At 38.2% G+C, this 13,561-nt stretch overlaps 2 long non-coding RNA genes across 4 annotated transcripts in view; one reads left to right on the plus strand and one right to left on the minus strand.

Annotated features, from left to right (window-relative positions):
- Positions 1-5,810, minus strand: part of LOC143422634 (uncharacterized) — a 153,229-nt gene extending 147,419 nt beyond the window's left edge. The window contains exons 1-3 of the long non-coding RNA XR_013101747.1: positions 5,608-5,810; positions 5,322-5,442; positions 4,958-5,089 (exon numbers count right to left, since the gene is read on the minus strand). This is a non-coding gene — a long non-coding RNA (uncharacterized LOC143422634). The remainder of the gene's footprint in view (positions 1-4,957; positions 5,090-5,321; positions 5,443-5,607) is intronic.
- A 2,106-nt stretch (positions 5,811-7,916) lies between these two features.
- Positions 7,917-9,413, plus strand: LOC143422820 (uncharacterized). 3 transcript variants are annotated; one of them, XR_013101761.1, is made up of 3 exons: positions 7,917-8,126; positions 8,260-9,113; positions 9,230-9,413. It is a non-coding gene; the product is annotated as an uncharacterized LOC143422820 (long non-coding RNA). The 3 variants fall into 3 exon arrangements; XR_013101762.1 differs by having other exon boundaries at positions 8,260-9,096; XR_013101763.1 differs by having other exon boundaries at positions 8,481-9,113.
- Positions 9,414-13,561: the final 4,148 nt, after the last annotated feature.

Here is a 13,561-nt window from a genome sequence, read left to right on the forward strand (position 1 = left end):
TATTTTATGTATATTCGGAATAATATAACTTTTTATATTTTGATATCACTGAAGTACACCATACTTGTTATACGTATTAATAGGTGTATGTAATTCAAAAATTTTGGCAGAAATTTTACGAGATGACTTTAGAAACTAGCGTGAGATGAAAATGAAGAATAATAAAACTACAATTGAGGCTTCGTTTTTTTACAATAACGACATTGAAAATTCAAGCGAGCGTGCAATTCACAGTGGTAGATATTTGTAAGACAATGCAAGATGTGATGCAATTCTCTATGGTTGCCAGTACCCGTTGCACTGGCTTATGTGCTCTTATCATAAAGATATACGTAAAGAGTATCTTAAGTTCTTCTCAAATACGAAGCATGAAATGTGAATTCTTCATCTCTGTCTTACAATAAATTTACTTTGCACCTTAGAATTATTTCTTAAAATTTCTCGCGAAACTGGACAAACACCCTGTACTGTTCTTATTCAGAATCCAAAAAAGACAAAGTCCACGTAATTTCTCCAAAGCTACTCAACGACTCAGAAAGCGTTTCAACCCATTCTACCCTTTCACTCAAGGATCAACGATCACTTGTACCTCTCAATACAAATGTCTAAATACACACGCAGGTTATTAATGTAGAATTTAAAAGGAAGCTAAATTTAAATTACACCAACTGCACCGCTGTGTTCTTCGATTGACCAAGGGCGATGCGTTCTTTTCGGGATAAAAAAGGCGAGGCCAAGAAGAAGGCTTACGCATACTCCCCAACATAGATACACGTGAAGCGTCTTTTGAGTCGAAGCTTAGAGCCGACCAGAACCGTACCGGATACGGGGACAGAAAGTTTCGTCTCCACCAATTCCACAGGCTAAAGGAATTTCCAAGGCCCTTGCCGGATAATGGGCCATGGGGCCGAGGGTTCAGACCTGTTTGAACTCGGCTCTGAACTTGGGCTACTACTGCCAGTGGGCGGCCATACTTCGGAGTAAAGTGCGACCCCTGCACTTCAGGTAGGTCGAGCTTAGGCCCGTCTGAGCACGAAATCGTTGCTTTCCAACAGAAAAATTCAATAGAGAACTACGCGTTTTCCGTTCGAGAGAAAAATGCGTCTAATGGTTGGTTAATTTATTTCAAACCAATAAATATTCGTCCCCTTTCGGGAAGAATAACTTCGAATTCAACAAGTAGTTTTCGACTGATCGTTTCGCAAAGTTTCAATGCTGAAGTAATAAATAATGAGATCATTTGCTTAAATGGAAGTCGTTGTTTGTCATAATTTAAATGCTAATATATTTTACCAACACGTGAAGCACAAAAACGGCAATGAAGTTGGGAAATTCCATGTGTATTCCACATTCTTACAAGTTGTTGCATTGTTGAATGCTTAACTTTCGTTTGGAGAAAATTCACAAATGTAAATTCTACCCCTTTTCACGAATCTCACTTTCTGCTAACAAAAATAAAAACCTATGGAGTGAAAGTTCGCTCCGTTCAAAGATCCATGCCCACCCTATGCTAATCTCAGCAAAATAATAATCCTAGAAATCTATGAACATCTCGCGTCGACAACTAAAAATCATCCCCTTCAAACCCATCACTTCTGTCGAACAAGAGATCAAAATTCTAGTTCAGAGGAGAGGTTGTCTCCTTTCAAGGGGTCATGAGGTCACATTAAAGTCGAGCTTGTGCTACGCAGACCCTTCTCGTCCTGTCTACGCAGGTATACCTTGAAAAAACAGAGGAGTTGGGGGTAAGGTCGACTTCTGCAAATAAGCGCAACCCCCCGCGACAATAGAATCCTTTAAAACCGCGGTTAAGCCACCTTGTACCTACAAAACGCCCAACAAAGGTTTCCGTAACTAGCTAAAAAAGCTGCCTCCTTTTTCTTTCAAGCACAATGCGCTTTGCTCCCGCGCGATTCTCTGTTCTCCGATAGAGTACTCGATTCAGGAGTTTAATCATCGCGAGTATCTCGAGTGTATTAGTGTTGTGTTCGATAACAGGATAGGCTATCGTGGTGTATATTGGCGAGCGTCTGTCACGATTATTTCAATCAAGTACTCGCTCGATCCGTTGTACCGTGATATATATTGTATCGATATTGTTCATGTAAAAATTGCCCTAATTAAATAGTTGGTCCATTGTGTTATGATCATTGTCATCGGATATTGGATAATCTAGACTCCAAATTGTAATGTTTGTTAAGATTTCTTCCTTTAACTCAATTGTAGACCATTCATATGTTATTAATTTGTAAATGTGAATAATAACAATGTGATATCGATTTCTTTGTCTACGTATCGTCTATTATATTTCCGCTATTGTTGTCGATATTGTCTATGTATAAATATTTGATACAAATTTCCGAGTCAACCATATATTATTTCCTCTTATTTGTGTAGAGCAAGAGAAGATATACATATTGCATAAGTTTTATTTATTATACTATGTTATGAAATGAAAAGATACGAGTTGTTTGTCTCTTTAAATTTTAGGTTCTTTCAGACAGTTTTGAAATTCATTATGTTGCAATCTATGAAGTATTCCTTGGAACGTGACTCACGAGTCATATTTATGGTCAAAGTTCCTGCAATGTTCCTCTCTTTTAAATAAGGATCGAAGTACGCTATGCTTTTGTCGAGGTAGAAAACAACTAACATTAACAATAGAAAGTTTTACCTTCCCTCGTAATAATATTCATACGCATACAACATGGAAAAGCTAAATGAAATTTCATTACACGATATTCTGCGAATCTTAAAAAATGAACGCAATTCTTCCCGTTACTTAAACAATTTGATTAATCATTTGTTCAAAAGACGAGCGTGTTTTCCTCAAAAAACGACCTGTAGGGAATACCTTTTTTAAAATTTATCAAATCCAAGGATTTCTATATATTCTACGGGGACGAAGCTCAAAGCTTAACGATTTTTCTGTGACGAGGAGATATAATTATTTGAATTATAAAAATCGTGAAAGCTCTAGTTAATTAAATTGCCTTTGAAGAGAACGAAATATCTTAATTGGAAATATGAACATTTTGTATGTTGTAAATTGATATTCTTAAAATACGAAGAGATACGAAATATAATATAAATTATTACAAGTTAACTTTTATACAAGTTACTGATGAGACATTCGATTCGCTTATTACACTAACATAATATTGATCTATTTTATTATAATTAAACAATCATCCTAATACTTCTCAGCGAGAGTGCACAGCGAACTTTATAAAATATTCATAAAACTTGTTTAAATTAAGTGTCGCGTCTGAGATTTTCCAATAAATGACGGGGACTGATTGCACGCATTAACAATTAACGTTGCAACACAGTGCTCGCGCGAGCTGTGAGCTTTTGGGCTAATTAAGTCAGTATCGAATCGAGCTACGCGTCTGTCAAAATCTCTCTTACGTAAACACATATTACACATACGACGGAACAGGAATTCCGTCACGGAATCCTCCACAAATTGAATAAAGTACTCCCTCGCGCGAACACTAGGGTATAGATTTAATTCGCACAATAAAGACCGGAATCGTCACCGCGATCGTAAAATCGACCACGGATTCGACTACGTCTCTCCAGCTGTAAAATCCCTCGCGTTCCTCGTCATCGATGTAACGTTGCGAGACGAGCATCAAAGAGACATCATCCTCCTGACAACGTCCTCCTGAACCGTGTAATAACTCGATGCGTTCCGTCCGGGGCGACGTACACGGAAACTCGATGCGTTCGCCATGCGAACGCAAAAATAGAACGCGCCGCGGTCTTGATTCAATTTCAGGAGCCCGAATTACGTCTACCCCGGGATAAATTTGCGGTCGATCCGTTCTCGAAATCAATTAATAACGATCCCACCGAGTCATCCCTCGAAATACATTAGCGTAAAATCGTGATTAGTTTTGGTGAATAATCCGGGCATTAATCTTGCTACTCGAGACAGTTTAAAGAATTATTAACGCACCCGTGTTTATTACTTGATAAAAATGTCACAACCAACATTTTCAGCTTTTTTTTAACATAAATAAATCGTACACATCTCCTCAAATATAAAGCTTCGAAATAGAAGTTACACTGGGTGTGTTTGAACATTAATCTGAATTACTATATAGAAACTGTGATACTCCTGCTCAAGCGACATAAAGTTTGTGTCAAATTGATTAAATATCATAACGACCAACGATTTTCGTCAACAAAATTATTTCTGTTCCACAGGCTGGTTCCCTCTGAAAATCTTGTTCACCGGTATTTATACGGCGACCCGGGTTTACCAGGCGTCGTGCAACACCTCAGACGAACGAGGAGGAGAAATGCGCACGGCTGCAGTGAAAAACACTGCAAGGACGCACGCCGGATGCTCATCCGTACATACTGGCCGACATTCAACAAGTGACTGACACTGATATCGCGCGAACGACATCCTACATCCTCTACCCTATGAACCGACCCGGGTAGGACCGAGAGAGGAACGCAGTAAAGGGAGGAGAGGGACGATCGTTTCGTTGAAAGGTCAAGATCGCGTAAAAAAAAAAGGTTCCGACGCTCGCTATTTCTATGCGCGTTCACCAGACAAACAAAATAACAAGCGCACTAAAATGCTGGTAATAGCCAGCGTTGAACTGCGCACCACGTAACCTCAATATCGGCAATAGTAAAACAACTTTAGACGTTGCTCGTAAAATGTAATAGGACGCTTTAGAAATCTTTTAATGCTTCACTTCCAATTGTAGTCAATTAAAACACGATTTTCCGATGTTTGTACGGAAGTCAGAAAAAAGCTGTCAAATGAAGAAAACGTAAAAAGTTCAAACATTCTTGGGAAAATGAATGTTCAACGTTTGAATTTTGAAGCGAAATAAAATTCGTGGTGGATTTCAATAACGGAGTAAAAATGCGAACGTAACAAACGAGATGCGACGGGTTTAATAAGTTACCAATTGAAAGTGCAATTACTCACCGTATTCGCCGATAATTTCAAGTGACTGAAGGACCCACGAGACATACGGAGAGTATCTGAAGGGTTAATTCTGCTCGATATCGTTATGGAGGTTTCCAGCCGATCGATCATTGGTTACGCCAATGCAGTTACCTGTAAAAGTACCAAAAATTAACGTACCTATTGCTTGAAATCCATACGAGCAGTCCGTCTGTACTAAGAGCAACCGTGCGCACATATATACATATAAACATGTGCGCGATGAAATTGCGTCATTATTTTCCGATTACAATTAAAATTAACAAAACTAACTTTCCATTCTATCTAATTAAGTGGAAATTTCATCATGCTACAGGTTTCGTATAGAAAGGATAAATGCGCTTACGTTTTACTAGCATTTGGACGTAATATCAATCTATGCATGTATGTTGAATTCCACGCTTCCTGTTAATGCTTCGTGCGTAACTGGTATTTTTACTCGCATACATGTCAAGATAATGGACAAACTGTAAATCAAACGTATTTGTAATATAGTAAAAGAAAAAGAAAAAAACAGTGCAAGTTAAATAGGTTCAAGCAAGGTAGCGGTAAATTTGATTAGACAAGAACTTTTATAAAGCAATAATAATATTGAACATAAAGCATTTATAATTAATAATTGAACGACATACTCGCTATTAAACGTTTCTTGTGTTCCTTAATGTTCGTTGATTTCAAACATAGTTTCTTTGAATAACCTCTAATTCGGTTGGCTGCCATTCATTACTATCTGGAAATGTTACGTAACCAAATTGATTAATGAATAAAGCCAGTGCCCGTAAATCGTACGTGCAAACTCTTCTCGAATTGTTCAATCGAAAATATCGACTCGAGTAACGAGAATGTTTTGCAACGGTTTAACCTCGAAACGCATCCGACTATTCGCGCGCGCCATCGTCGAATGATGGCGCTGTTTTCGTAATTTCCGACGAGTACCTCTTCCGGATCACCACAACGTCAAAATTGTACGTTTCCTTTGTCACGCCTCGCGTATTACTCGTTCTACAAATTGAAGATGTTCGAAGGTAATTTAAAAATGTTTGTTCATAATCATATCTCGGAGACAGTCTTCGGTGTAGAAGTTGCTTTGTATATCGAACAACATCATTGCTAGAGGCCCTCGTAATGGCGTCGCGCGCTGCGCGGGACCCACAGGCGTGTAAATATCAGCACGAATGAGCTCGAACGAGCAAAGGACAAGACCGGCTACGCTCTCTGTTCGCCTCCAAGTCAAAAAGAAGGAGAGATAAAGAAGAAAACTAGTGACAAAGAACGAGAAAGAGGGGCTAGCAAATGGAAAAAGAGAAAATCAAGGGGCCGTCATAATTCCTTGAATTGAACGGCGGGTTATTCTCCACCAAGGTTACCGACGTAGAGGATGAACGAAGCAGGCAGGCCAAGCAAGCAGGCTAGCAACCTAGCAGGCAGACTAGCATGCAAGCAAGTAAGTAAACGAGCAAGGCAGGCAGGCAGTCAGGTAGGCCAGGCAAGCAGACAGGCAAGTTGACTGCCAGTGGGACGCGGAGAGAGAGAGAGAGAGAGAGAGATAGAACAGCAAAAGAGGGGGTACATGACGAGTAGGATGAGAAGAGGTTCGGTGAGAGCGGAAGGACGGAGGGAATCGATAGAACGACAAGGACGGTACGCGCGAGTATATACCGCAGCACGGCAGCATCAGGCGTCGTCGCCGGTACATGGACTTGGATCAGACGGGTGAAGAGGGGAAGGTTGGAAACGTTTCGAGGCGTCCCTGTCTGGCGGCGCCACCATTGCGTCGCTGTAGAAACGTGGTACCAATGCTGACGATGTGTGCGTGTGTGTATGCGCGTGAGTTAGCGGTAACGATGTAGAATAAGGGAACGTTGGTAGTGGTGTAGGAATATGGTGGGAGAAACGTCAGGCTGGCAGGCTCGTGGGAGAGAGAAGTGAACGGCGGACAACGAGAGCTCACGAGGCGACAAGGAAGGGGATTGGTCGAAGCGTCAGTACGACTGGGGGGAGGAAGGAGGGCAACACGATCAGGTCGGCAAGCTGGTGAGAGAGGGAAGCATGGAAAGAGAGAAAGGGAGAGAGAAAGAGAGGGAGAGAGAAAGAGAGAGAGAGAGAGGAAGAGGCGTAGATGTTGAACAGCGAGGTGAGCGAAACAGAACGAGGAGGGGAGTGGACGGGCGGTCGGTCGTCGGTATGGGTGAGGGTCAGAGGGGTAAGGGGAGGTAGAGCCGACTTTATGCAGCTGCGGGACGATAACAACGATGGGCTACAGGACCGCCGCTATAGCTGGGGAAATGCCAAATGGGCTACAGGACTGTCCCGGCCTAGCTGTACGTTCGCTCGCTCGTAGTGGCATGGCGGACGGGCGGTAGAGAGAAGCAGGCAGGAAAGGCGGGAAGGAGAAAGGGATTTCAAGCGGTCGTCTCTTCTCGTCTGCCTCTGCGCTCTACCTACCTATGTATACCTACCTACCCGTCCCGGGTGCTCTCTCCGGGTACTCTTCTCTCCACTGCCTGGAACGCACCGTCCTGGCCGTACCGTACCTAACCTCTACTGTTTTCTGTGGCTAGCGCCCTTGCTGATGTTCCTCGGCATCGGAGCACGTAGCCGCTTACGCAGACTTCGATGTCATTCATCTTGAGCGAGGTCGATTATTGTTCTCTTTCGGGAACCTTATGTCTTAACCGATGTAACATCGTGTAGCGGTTAAAAAGAAACAACGTGCAATTAAATAATTTAACATCGAGGGAAAGTATGAAGAAGACTTGCCTTGGAAATGATTCAGCTATGTTCAAAATTTAACAGGAAACTTGGGGAATAACGACGTGCCGCTTCTTGAGATGAGATATTTCAGCTAACGTTCAAAGTGTTTTTATTACTTCAGGAAGTCAATGCTTCTTCGTCTTTTTACTCAAGAGACGTGATCTTCATTGCCTGAAACATAATTTTTTTAGTTGCATGATCGAAAGGTAAGAGGGTGAGACCTACATAATAAATCATGTCAAACAGTTATATGAATAAACAGTAAGAGTAATTGAATTAACATTTTATAAAGCATATTATGACCTCTGTGTAGCACGAAGAATACAGGCAATAAGGTAGATGGTACGTGAGAAACGAGGGGATACGTACACACAAGAAAACCGAGATGAATACATATGTATATATGTATATACATATATAAAGAATATACGACCCGTAAAAATCCATATTTAAAACACCAGGACTTCGCCTTCATGAACGAAATTAATAATTCTTTCATTTTTTTTCTTTGCATCCCACTTTCATACCAGCCTGTGTGCTCTTCGTAGTTCTTCTGCCTGAGAAATTTAGATTTTATGGAAGTTTAAAAAATTTTGTGGATCGACCGCTCTGCTGGAATCAAGAAATGAATCTTTCAATCGATAGTAAATGTATGGTTGTGCCAAGCACGAGAAAAAGTACCGTTCTATTAGTGCCGTACAAGAGAAATCAAACTTTATCATGTGTTTGAATTTGCCGCTGATTGCTGTAGGTGGATATGCTATAGAGGCGCGAGAACAGCATGCTTTCGACAATCGTCGACGAGATACGTCGGTCCACGCAATGACGTCAGAGGCTGGTCCAATCCTGTCGGATACGTCCGTGGCTCGATCTCACCCTATTGAAGAAGGGTGACAGAGAGGTGTGATGTATATATACATGACGTAAGCTAGACAAAGACAGAACAACACGTATGTATATAGATATCGACAGAGAGGAAAGCGACAGAAAAAGAGAGTCGTAGAGGGACGCAAGAGCCAGCAAATGAGAGCACAGTCTGACAAATAGAAGGAGAAGACAGTTCGAGTTCCGCTCTCCTGCTCTTACGAGACGTCGTGCACGTCGATTCGAGCCTTGCAATATTGTTGCCAGAACTGTTACCTACAATGTTCAGAATTTTCTTCATGGTCCAACCATTGTGATAAATGTTGATTTCATATCATGGTTAAGGCACGTATACGTCTAAATATTCCTTTTATTTAAAAAAATTATTTTCTGAACATCAAATGAAAGAGTTTATGTCGGTATTTGAAAATGAAAAGGTCGAAGTATTTGCTATTATATTTAAATGCCTGAATTCAGTATTGGAGTATCGACACGATCGATAGGTTGAACCAATTTAAATGTAATTTTAATAGTGCCTTGTATTTTGATGCTTAAGCTTCGATGTTTTATATATATATAACTCATATGCACATTTTTAAATTTTATAAATTACGAAATAACTTCAATGCTTTCTAGACCGCAGAATTAAAAATTTCAAGTAAAAATCCCGCCTTTCGAACTTCATTGCATATTTATCGACTGGAGACAGTAATAAATGGTCTTACAAATTGGTTCTCCGTGTGAGATTGTTCATTGCCACTGTAAACTGAAGCGGCCAATCATTGAAAGTAGAAAATATGCATCCTCCTGAAAAGAGTAAGAGAAAGCATATTATTTAAAAATTATGACATATAAAATTATTATTAAGTGTCTAAGATTCCAAGACTTACGAAAATTGACTGCTATAATACATTTAATACATACCATTAAAAATTTAGAACCTATCGATTGTTAATTAAAGAATTGTAACATTTAATTGTACAAATCTATTATTTAAAATATCTTATGCTATTCCATGATACAATTTTTAAACAAAATGCTACGATACAATTAGATATTTAGACGAGATTCATATAATGTGATTATCATTACCATAAAAAACTTAAATTTAATGGGGAGAGATTCGTAACATCATAAAAGATGTTGAACAACTCAAAACGAACAAGATTTAGTAATTTATATATTACTATATATATTAAATATATTTACTGCTCTTATTTCACTATTAACATTATGTTTATTCGTTTGTATACATAACGAAAAAGTAGGTTTCGAATAGCTATAAATAGAGTAGTTCCTCCTCTTAAAAAGAAATTTATCTAGATAAACACTAAGCTTTAAAAGATTTTTGTTACTATTTCATAGCAAAAACTCTACATTTTATACTATAGCGAAAATGTACTGTTAAGTACAACTATGAAATAAAATATTATTTTACATGAAAGTTTAAATTCCAGATATGAGCTTAGTTTGAATTACAGTCGCTAGGCAGCGCATGCGCGCACAACTATGTCTTTCGCTCTGAAATTCTTGATATGATGAGAGATGAATAAGTATAAGCTTTCATATGCAAATAAAAAAAAATGTTCTACCTTGAGATAATAATAAATGTTAATACGCACACACGCGTACATACACATGCTATTATTATAGTGTTGTTTTTATTAGAATTTTACAAACTTAAAAATCATACAGTGAGCATGTATATGGTATTGATTGATACATTAAAAGTAAAATTTCGTAACAGAAATGTAGTTAAATTATATTGCAATTAATTAAAAATGTATAATTATATATGCAATCATAGTAAGTAAATACTTTCATTTTACCTTATTACAATAATGTTCAAATATTTCCTAACATTCATATTTGTAATAGATCGTATATTAGCTTAGCCAATGACACTGATAACGCACAGCTAATTTGAATCATACAAAATAAAAAAGTAGCGCGTATTAATCTTATTCACGCTAAATACAAATGTAAACGCACACAAAATTTATTTTATACAAATACTAAAACAATGATAGCAGAGCCACCTAATGACGCTATGAAGAAATTTAACATTCCAAAACTCGGACGATAATGTGGATACCTTCTATAGTCATACTATTTTTTACTTATTTTATAAATCATTTTATTTTAGATTCGAAAATGTTTCCCACGGAGTATAAAGACACTAAGAACATTTTTTCTTCTTTATTTTTTTCATGTTTGGCATAAGCTAATAAAAAGAACAAAGCGCAACGGCATTAACTAACTCTATGCTTTCCATTAACGAAACATGTATAAAAATGTTTGCATTGGTTAAAATCGCATTAAAATCTACTTTGATTCGCGCGTAAACGTTCCAGTTTTGCGAAACTTCTCAACATTTGAAATTAAACGTCAGTATGTCTGGTGCAACTAGAACATATGGAGAAGAAAGGATACTGAAACACTGGAGTGAAAAGTGTAAACTATTATGTATATATTAAAACCTGTTTAATGCTAAGTCCGTAATTAGGCTTTAGGGATTAAATTACACGTTCCCGATATCTACAACGCACAGTAGACATGAAAATATAAATAAATCAACATAAAAGGGCGCACCTTATCGCAAAAAGATATATAGCATAAAGGGGGCGTAATTAGGCACGATATTCGCTGAAGAAAACCATTAAATATTCGCCAGTGCCAAGATATAATTTAGCAAAACGTAACGTTCGAAAGAAAGCTCTTACAGTACTATACCAGTATAAAAAAAAAGGGTTGTAAAACGAACACATAGGTGAGGCTAGGTCCGCATGAACCTTTTCCTACCGGTGAAAGACCTTACACTTACTTCACGTACAGTAAAGGCTTTCAAACCGAAGCAACTATGAAACAACATTTTTTTATTCTCCTCATACAGCCTCTCCATTCTGTAGGAGAAAGTTTAAACGCTTATATACAGCCACTAATTGTATTTATAATAGGCGAGTCTCTACTGGAGAACGTTTCGACTCGCCTACTACTTTGTAAACGTGAATAAGTTTGAAACGTTGATTCGTGCTGGAAAAAGATCGCACAAAACTATAATTGGTAAAGAAAGTAATTAAATTTATATTAGGGGAAAAGATTCGACGTGTGTACATTTGAAGAAATTTGTTAACGTGTGCATATATGTGCAGAGCGATTCACTGCACAAATTTTTACAGCTGATACTACATATCAAAAGAAATAAAAAAGTTCATATAAACCTAAATGCGATTTGCAAAAATTGCAGAGAAAATTGGGATTTTTGTTTTTTTTCATCCAAACAGCAGTTTTACTCATATTATTGATTGCAGCTTACAAACCGTAAGTCCTACAAGAAATTGACAAACAATATTGATGCAAAGATAAATTTGCTCTTATAATAGTCCTCATTTTACCCTGAAACTCGAAGACAGGTGAAGTAATATATATAATTACTAATTAAATTAATTAAATGGAAATAGAGGATGCTGCAACTCCGCAGTGTCCGTATGTGAACCATTTCTGTCAGTCAAGACCTAAGCCAGAGATTTCCTCAGCCCTGTAAGGCTCTCTTCAGTGACAGGTATGGTTTCTTAAGTCTAATATTTGTGGCCATGGCAATTCCCCCCACTTGCCAAAACCGGTGGAAAAATCATCTTTTTTTTGTCGAATTATGGACTTCCCAGTTCCAGCTTCGTCCTGTTCCGCTCCAATATGCATCCCTAAAAGAAGCTACACCAAAGACTCCATTCCTCACACTTGTACGGCTGCAAGAAAAATTTTCTGCCATTTTTGTAAATCGGATTTAGGTTTATGTGAACTTTTTGTTGCTTTTCAGATGTAATATAAACTGCAAAAATTCTTCACACGAGTAGTAAATCACCCCGTGTATTACACATCTATTGCCTTCCTGGCTTCGTTTCCGCTTTTCTTTCTTTCTCTTTGCTGCTTTCTCTCATTTTAAGTACAGAATTTGAGAGCACTGTTAATTAAATAAAGAAGTTCCTTAATTTTCATCGAATGAAAAGAGTCAGATGAATTATTAGAGGTTTAGAGGTAAGAGCTTTAGAGGTAAGAGCGAGAGGGATATATAAGAAACCTATAGGAAAGAGTGAGACAGATGTTGCCGACCCTTCTCTCGAACTCCTGGCGCCATCTCTGTGAAAAGTGCTCAAACTGGTCGCACAGCGTTATCGACAGTGAAGTAAACTACTCAAGAACTACTAGCGCCATCTCTGCGGAGGGTAGTGAAACTAATTACCGGCCTAGTTTCAGCACCCCTCCAAGAGATGGCGCTCATAGCTTTCAGTAGTTTACTTCGCTGTCGATAACGCTGTGCGACCAGTTTGAGCGCATTTCACAGAGATAGCGCCAAGGGTTCTAAAGCAGGGTTGACAACATCTGTCTCACTCTTTCCTGTAGCTTTCTTGTATATCTTTCTCTCTCTTACCTCTCAAATGGAAGATATAATTCATCTGACTCTACTCAATAAAAATTAAGGAATTTCTTTATTTAATCAGCAATACTCTAAAATTGAAATGAAATTGAAATATAAAATACAATAAAACTAATGAAATATACAAAAAATTACAATAAAACTTAAGTTTTATATAATACGAATGGTTATAGTATAGTATTTCTTCTATTTATCGATGCAACTAAATAGTCCGAGGTATATTTATATAAAAAATGTGAGTGACAAGAATGGTTCACATGCGGACACTGCGAAGTTACAGCATCCTTTATTTCTACTTGTGCAATGTATACTTAAGTGTAATATCTTAATAGTAGTTATGGCCATTCTCCCATTTGTCAAAACAGATAAAGAAACCATCTTTTTCTGTGGAATTACAGACTTCCCAATTGCAATTTCGTGCTGTTTCCAGAGATTCCGTGAGACCCACCCTAACCGCGTCCCATCCAACCTTCTTCTCTACTAGATATTATTAAATACAACCTCCTTTCAATGTACATTTGCAACAAGTTCGA

Source organism: Xylocopa sonorina, chromosome 4, assembly GCF_050948175.1.
Source record: "Xylocopa sonorina isolate GNS202 chromosome 4, iyXylSono1_principal, whole genome shotgun sequence".
NCBI lineage: Eukaryota > Metazoa > Arthropoda > Insecta > Hymenoptera > Apidae > Xylocopa > Xylocopa sonorina.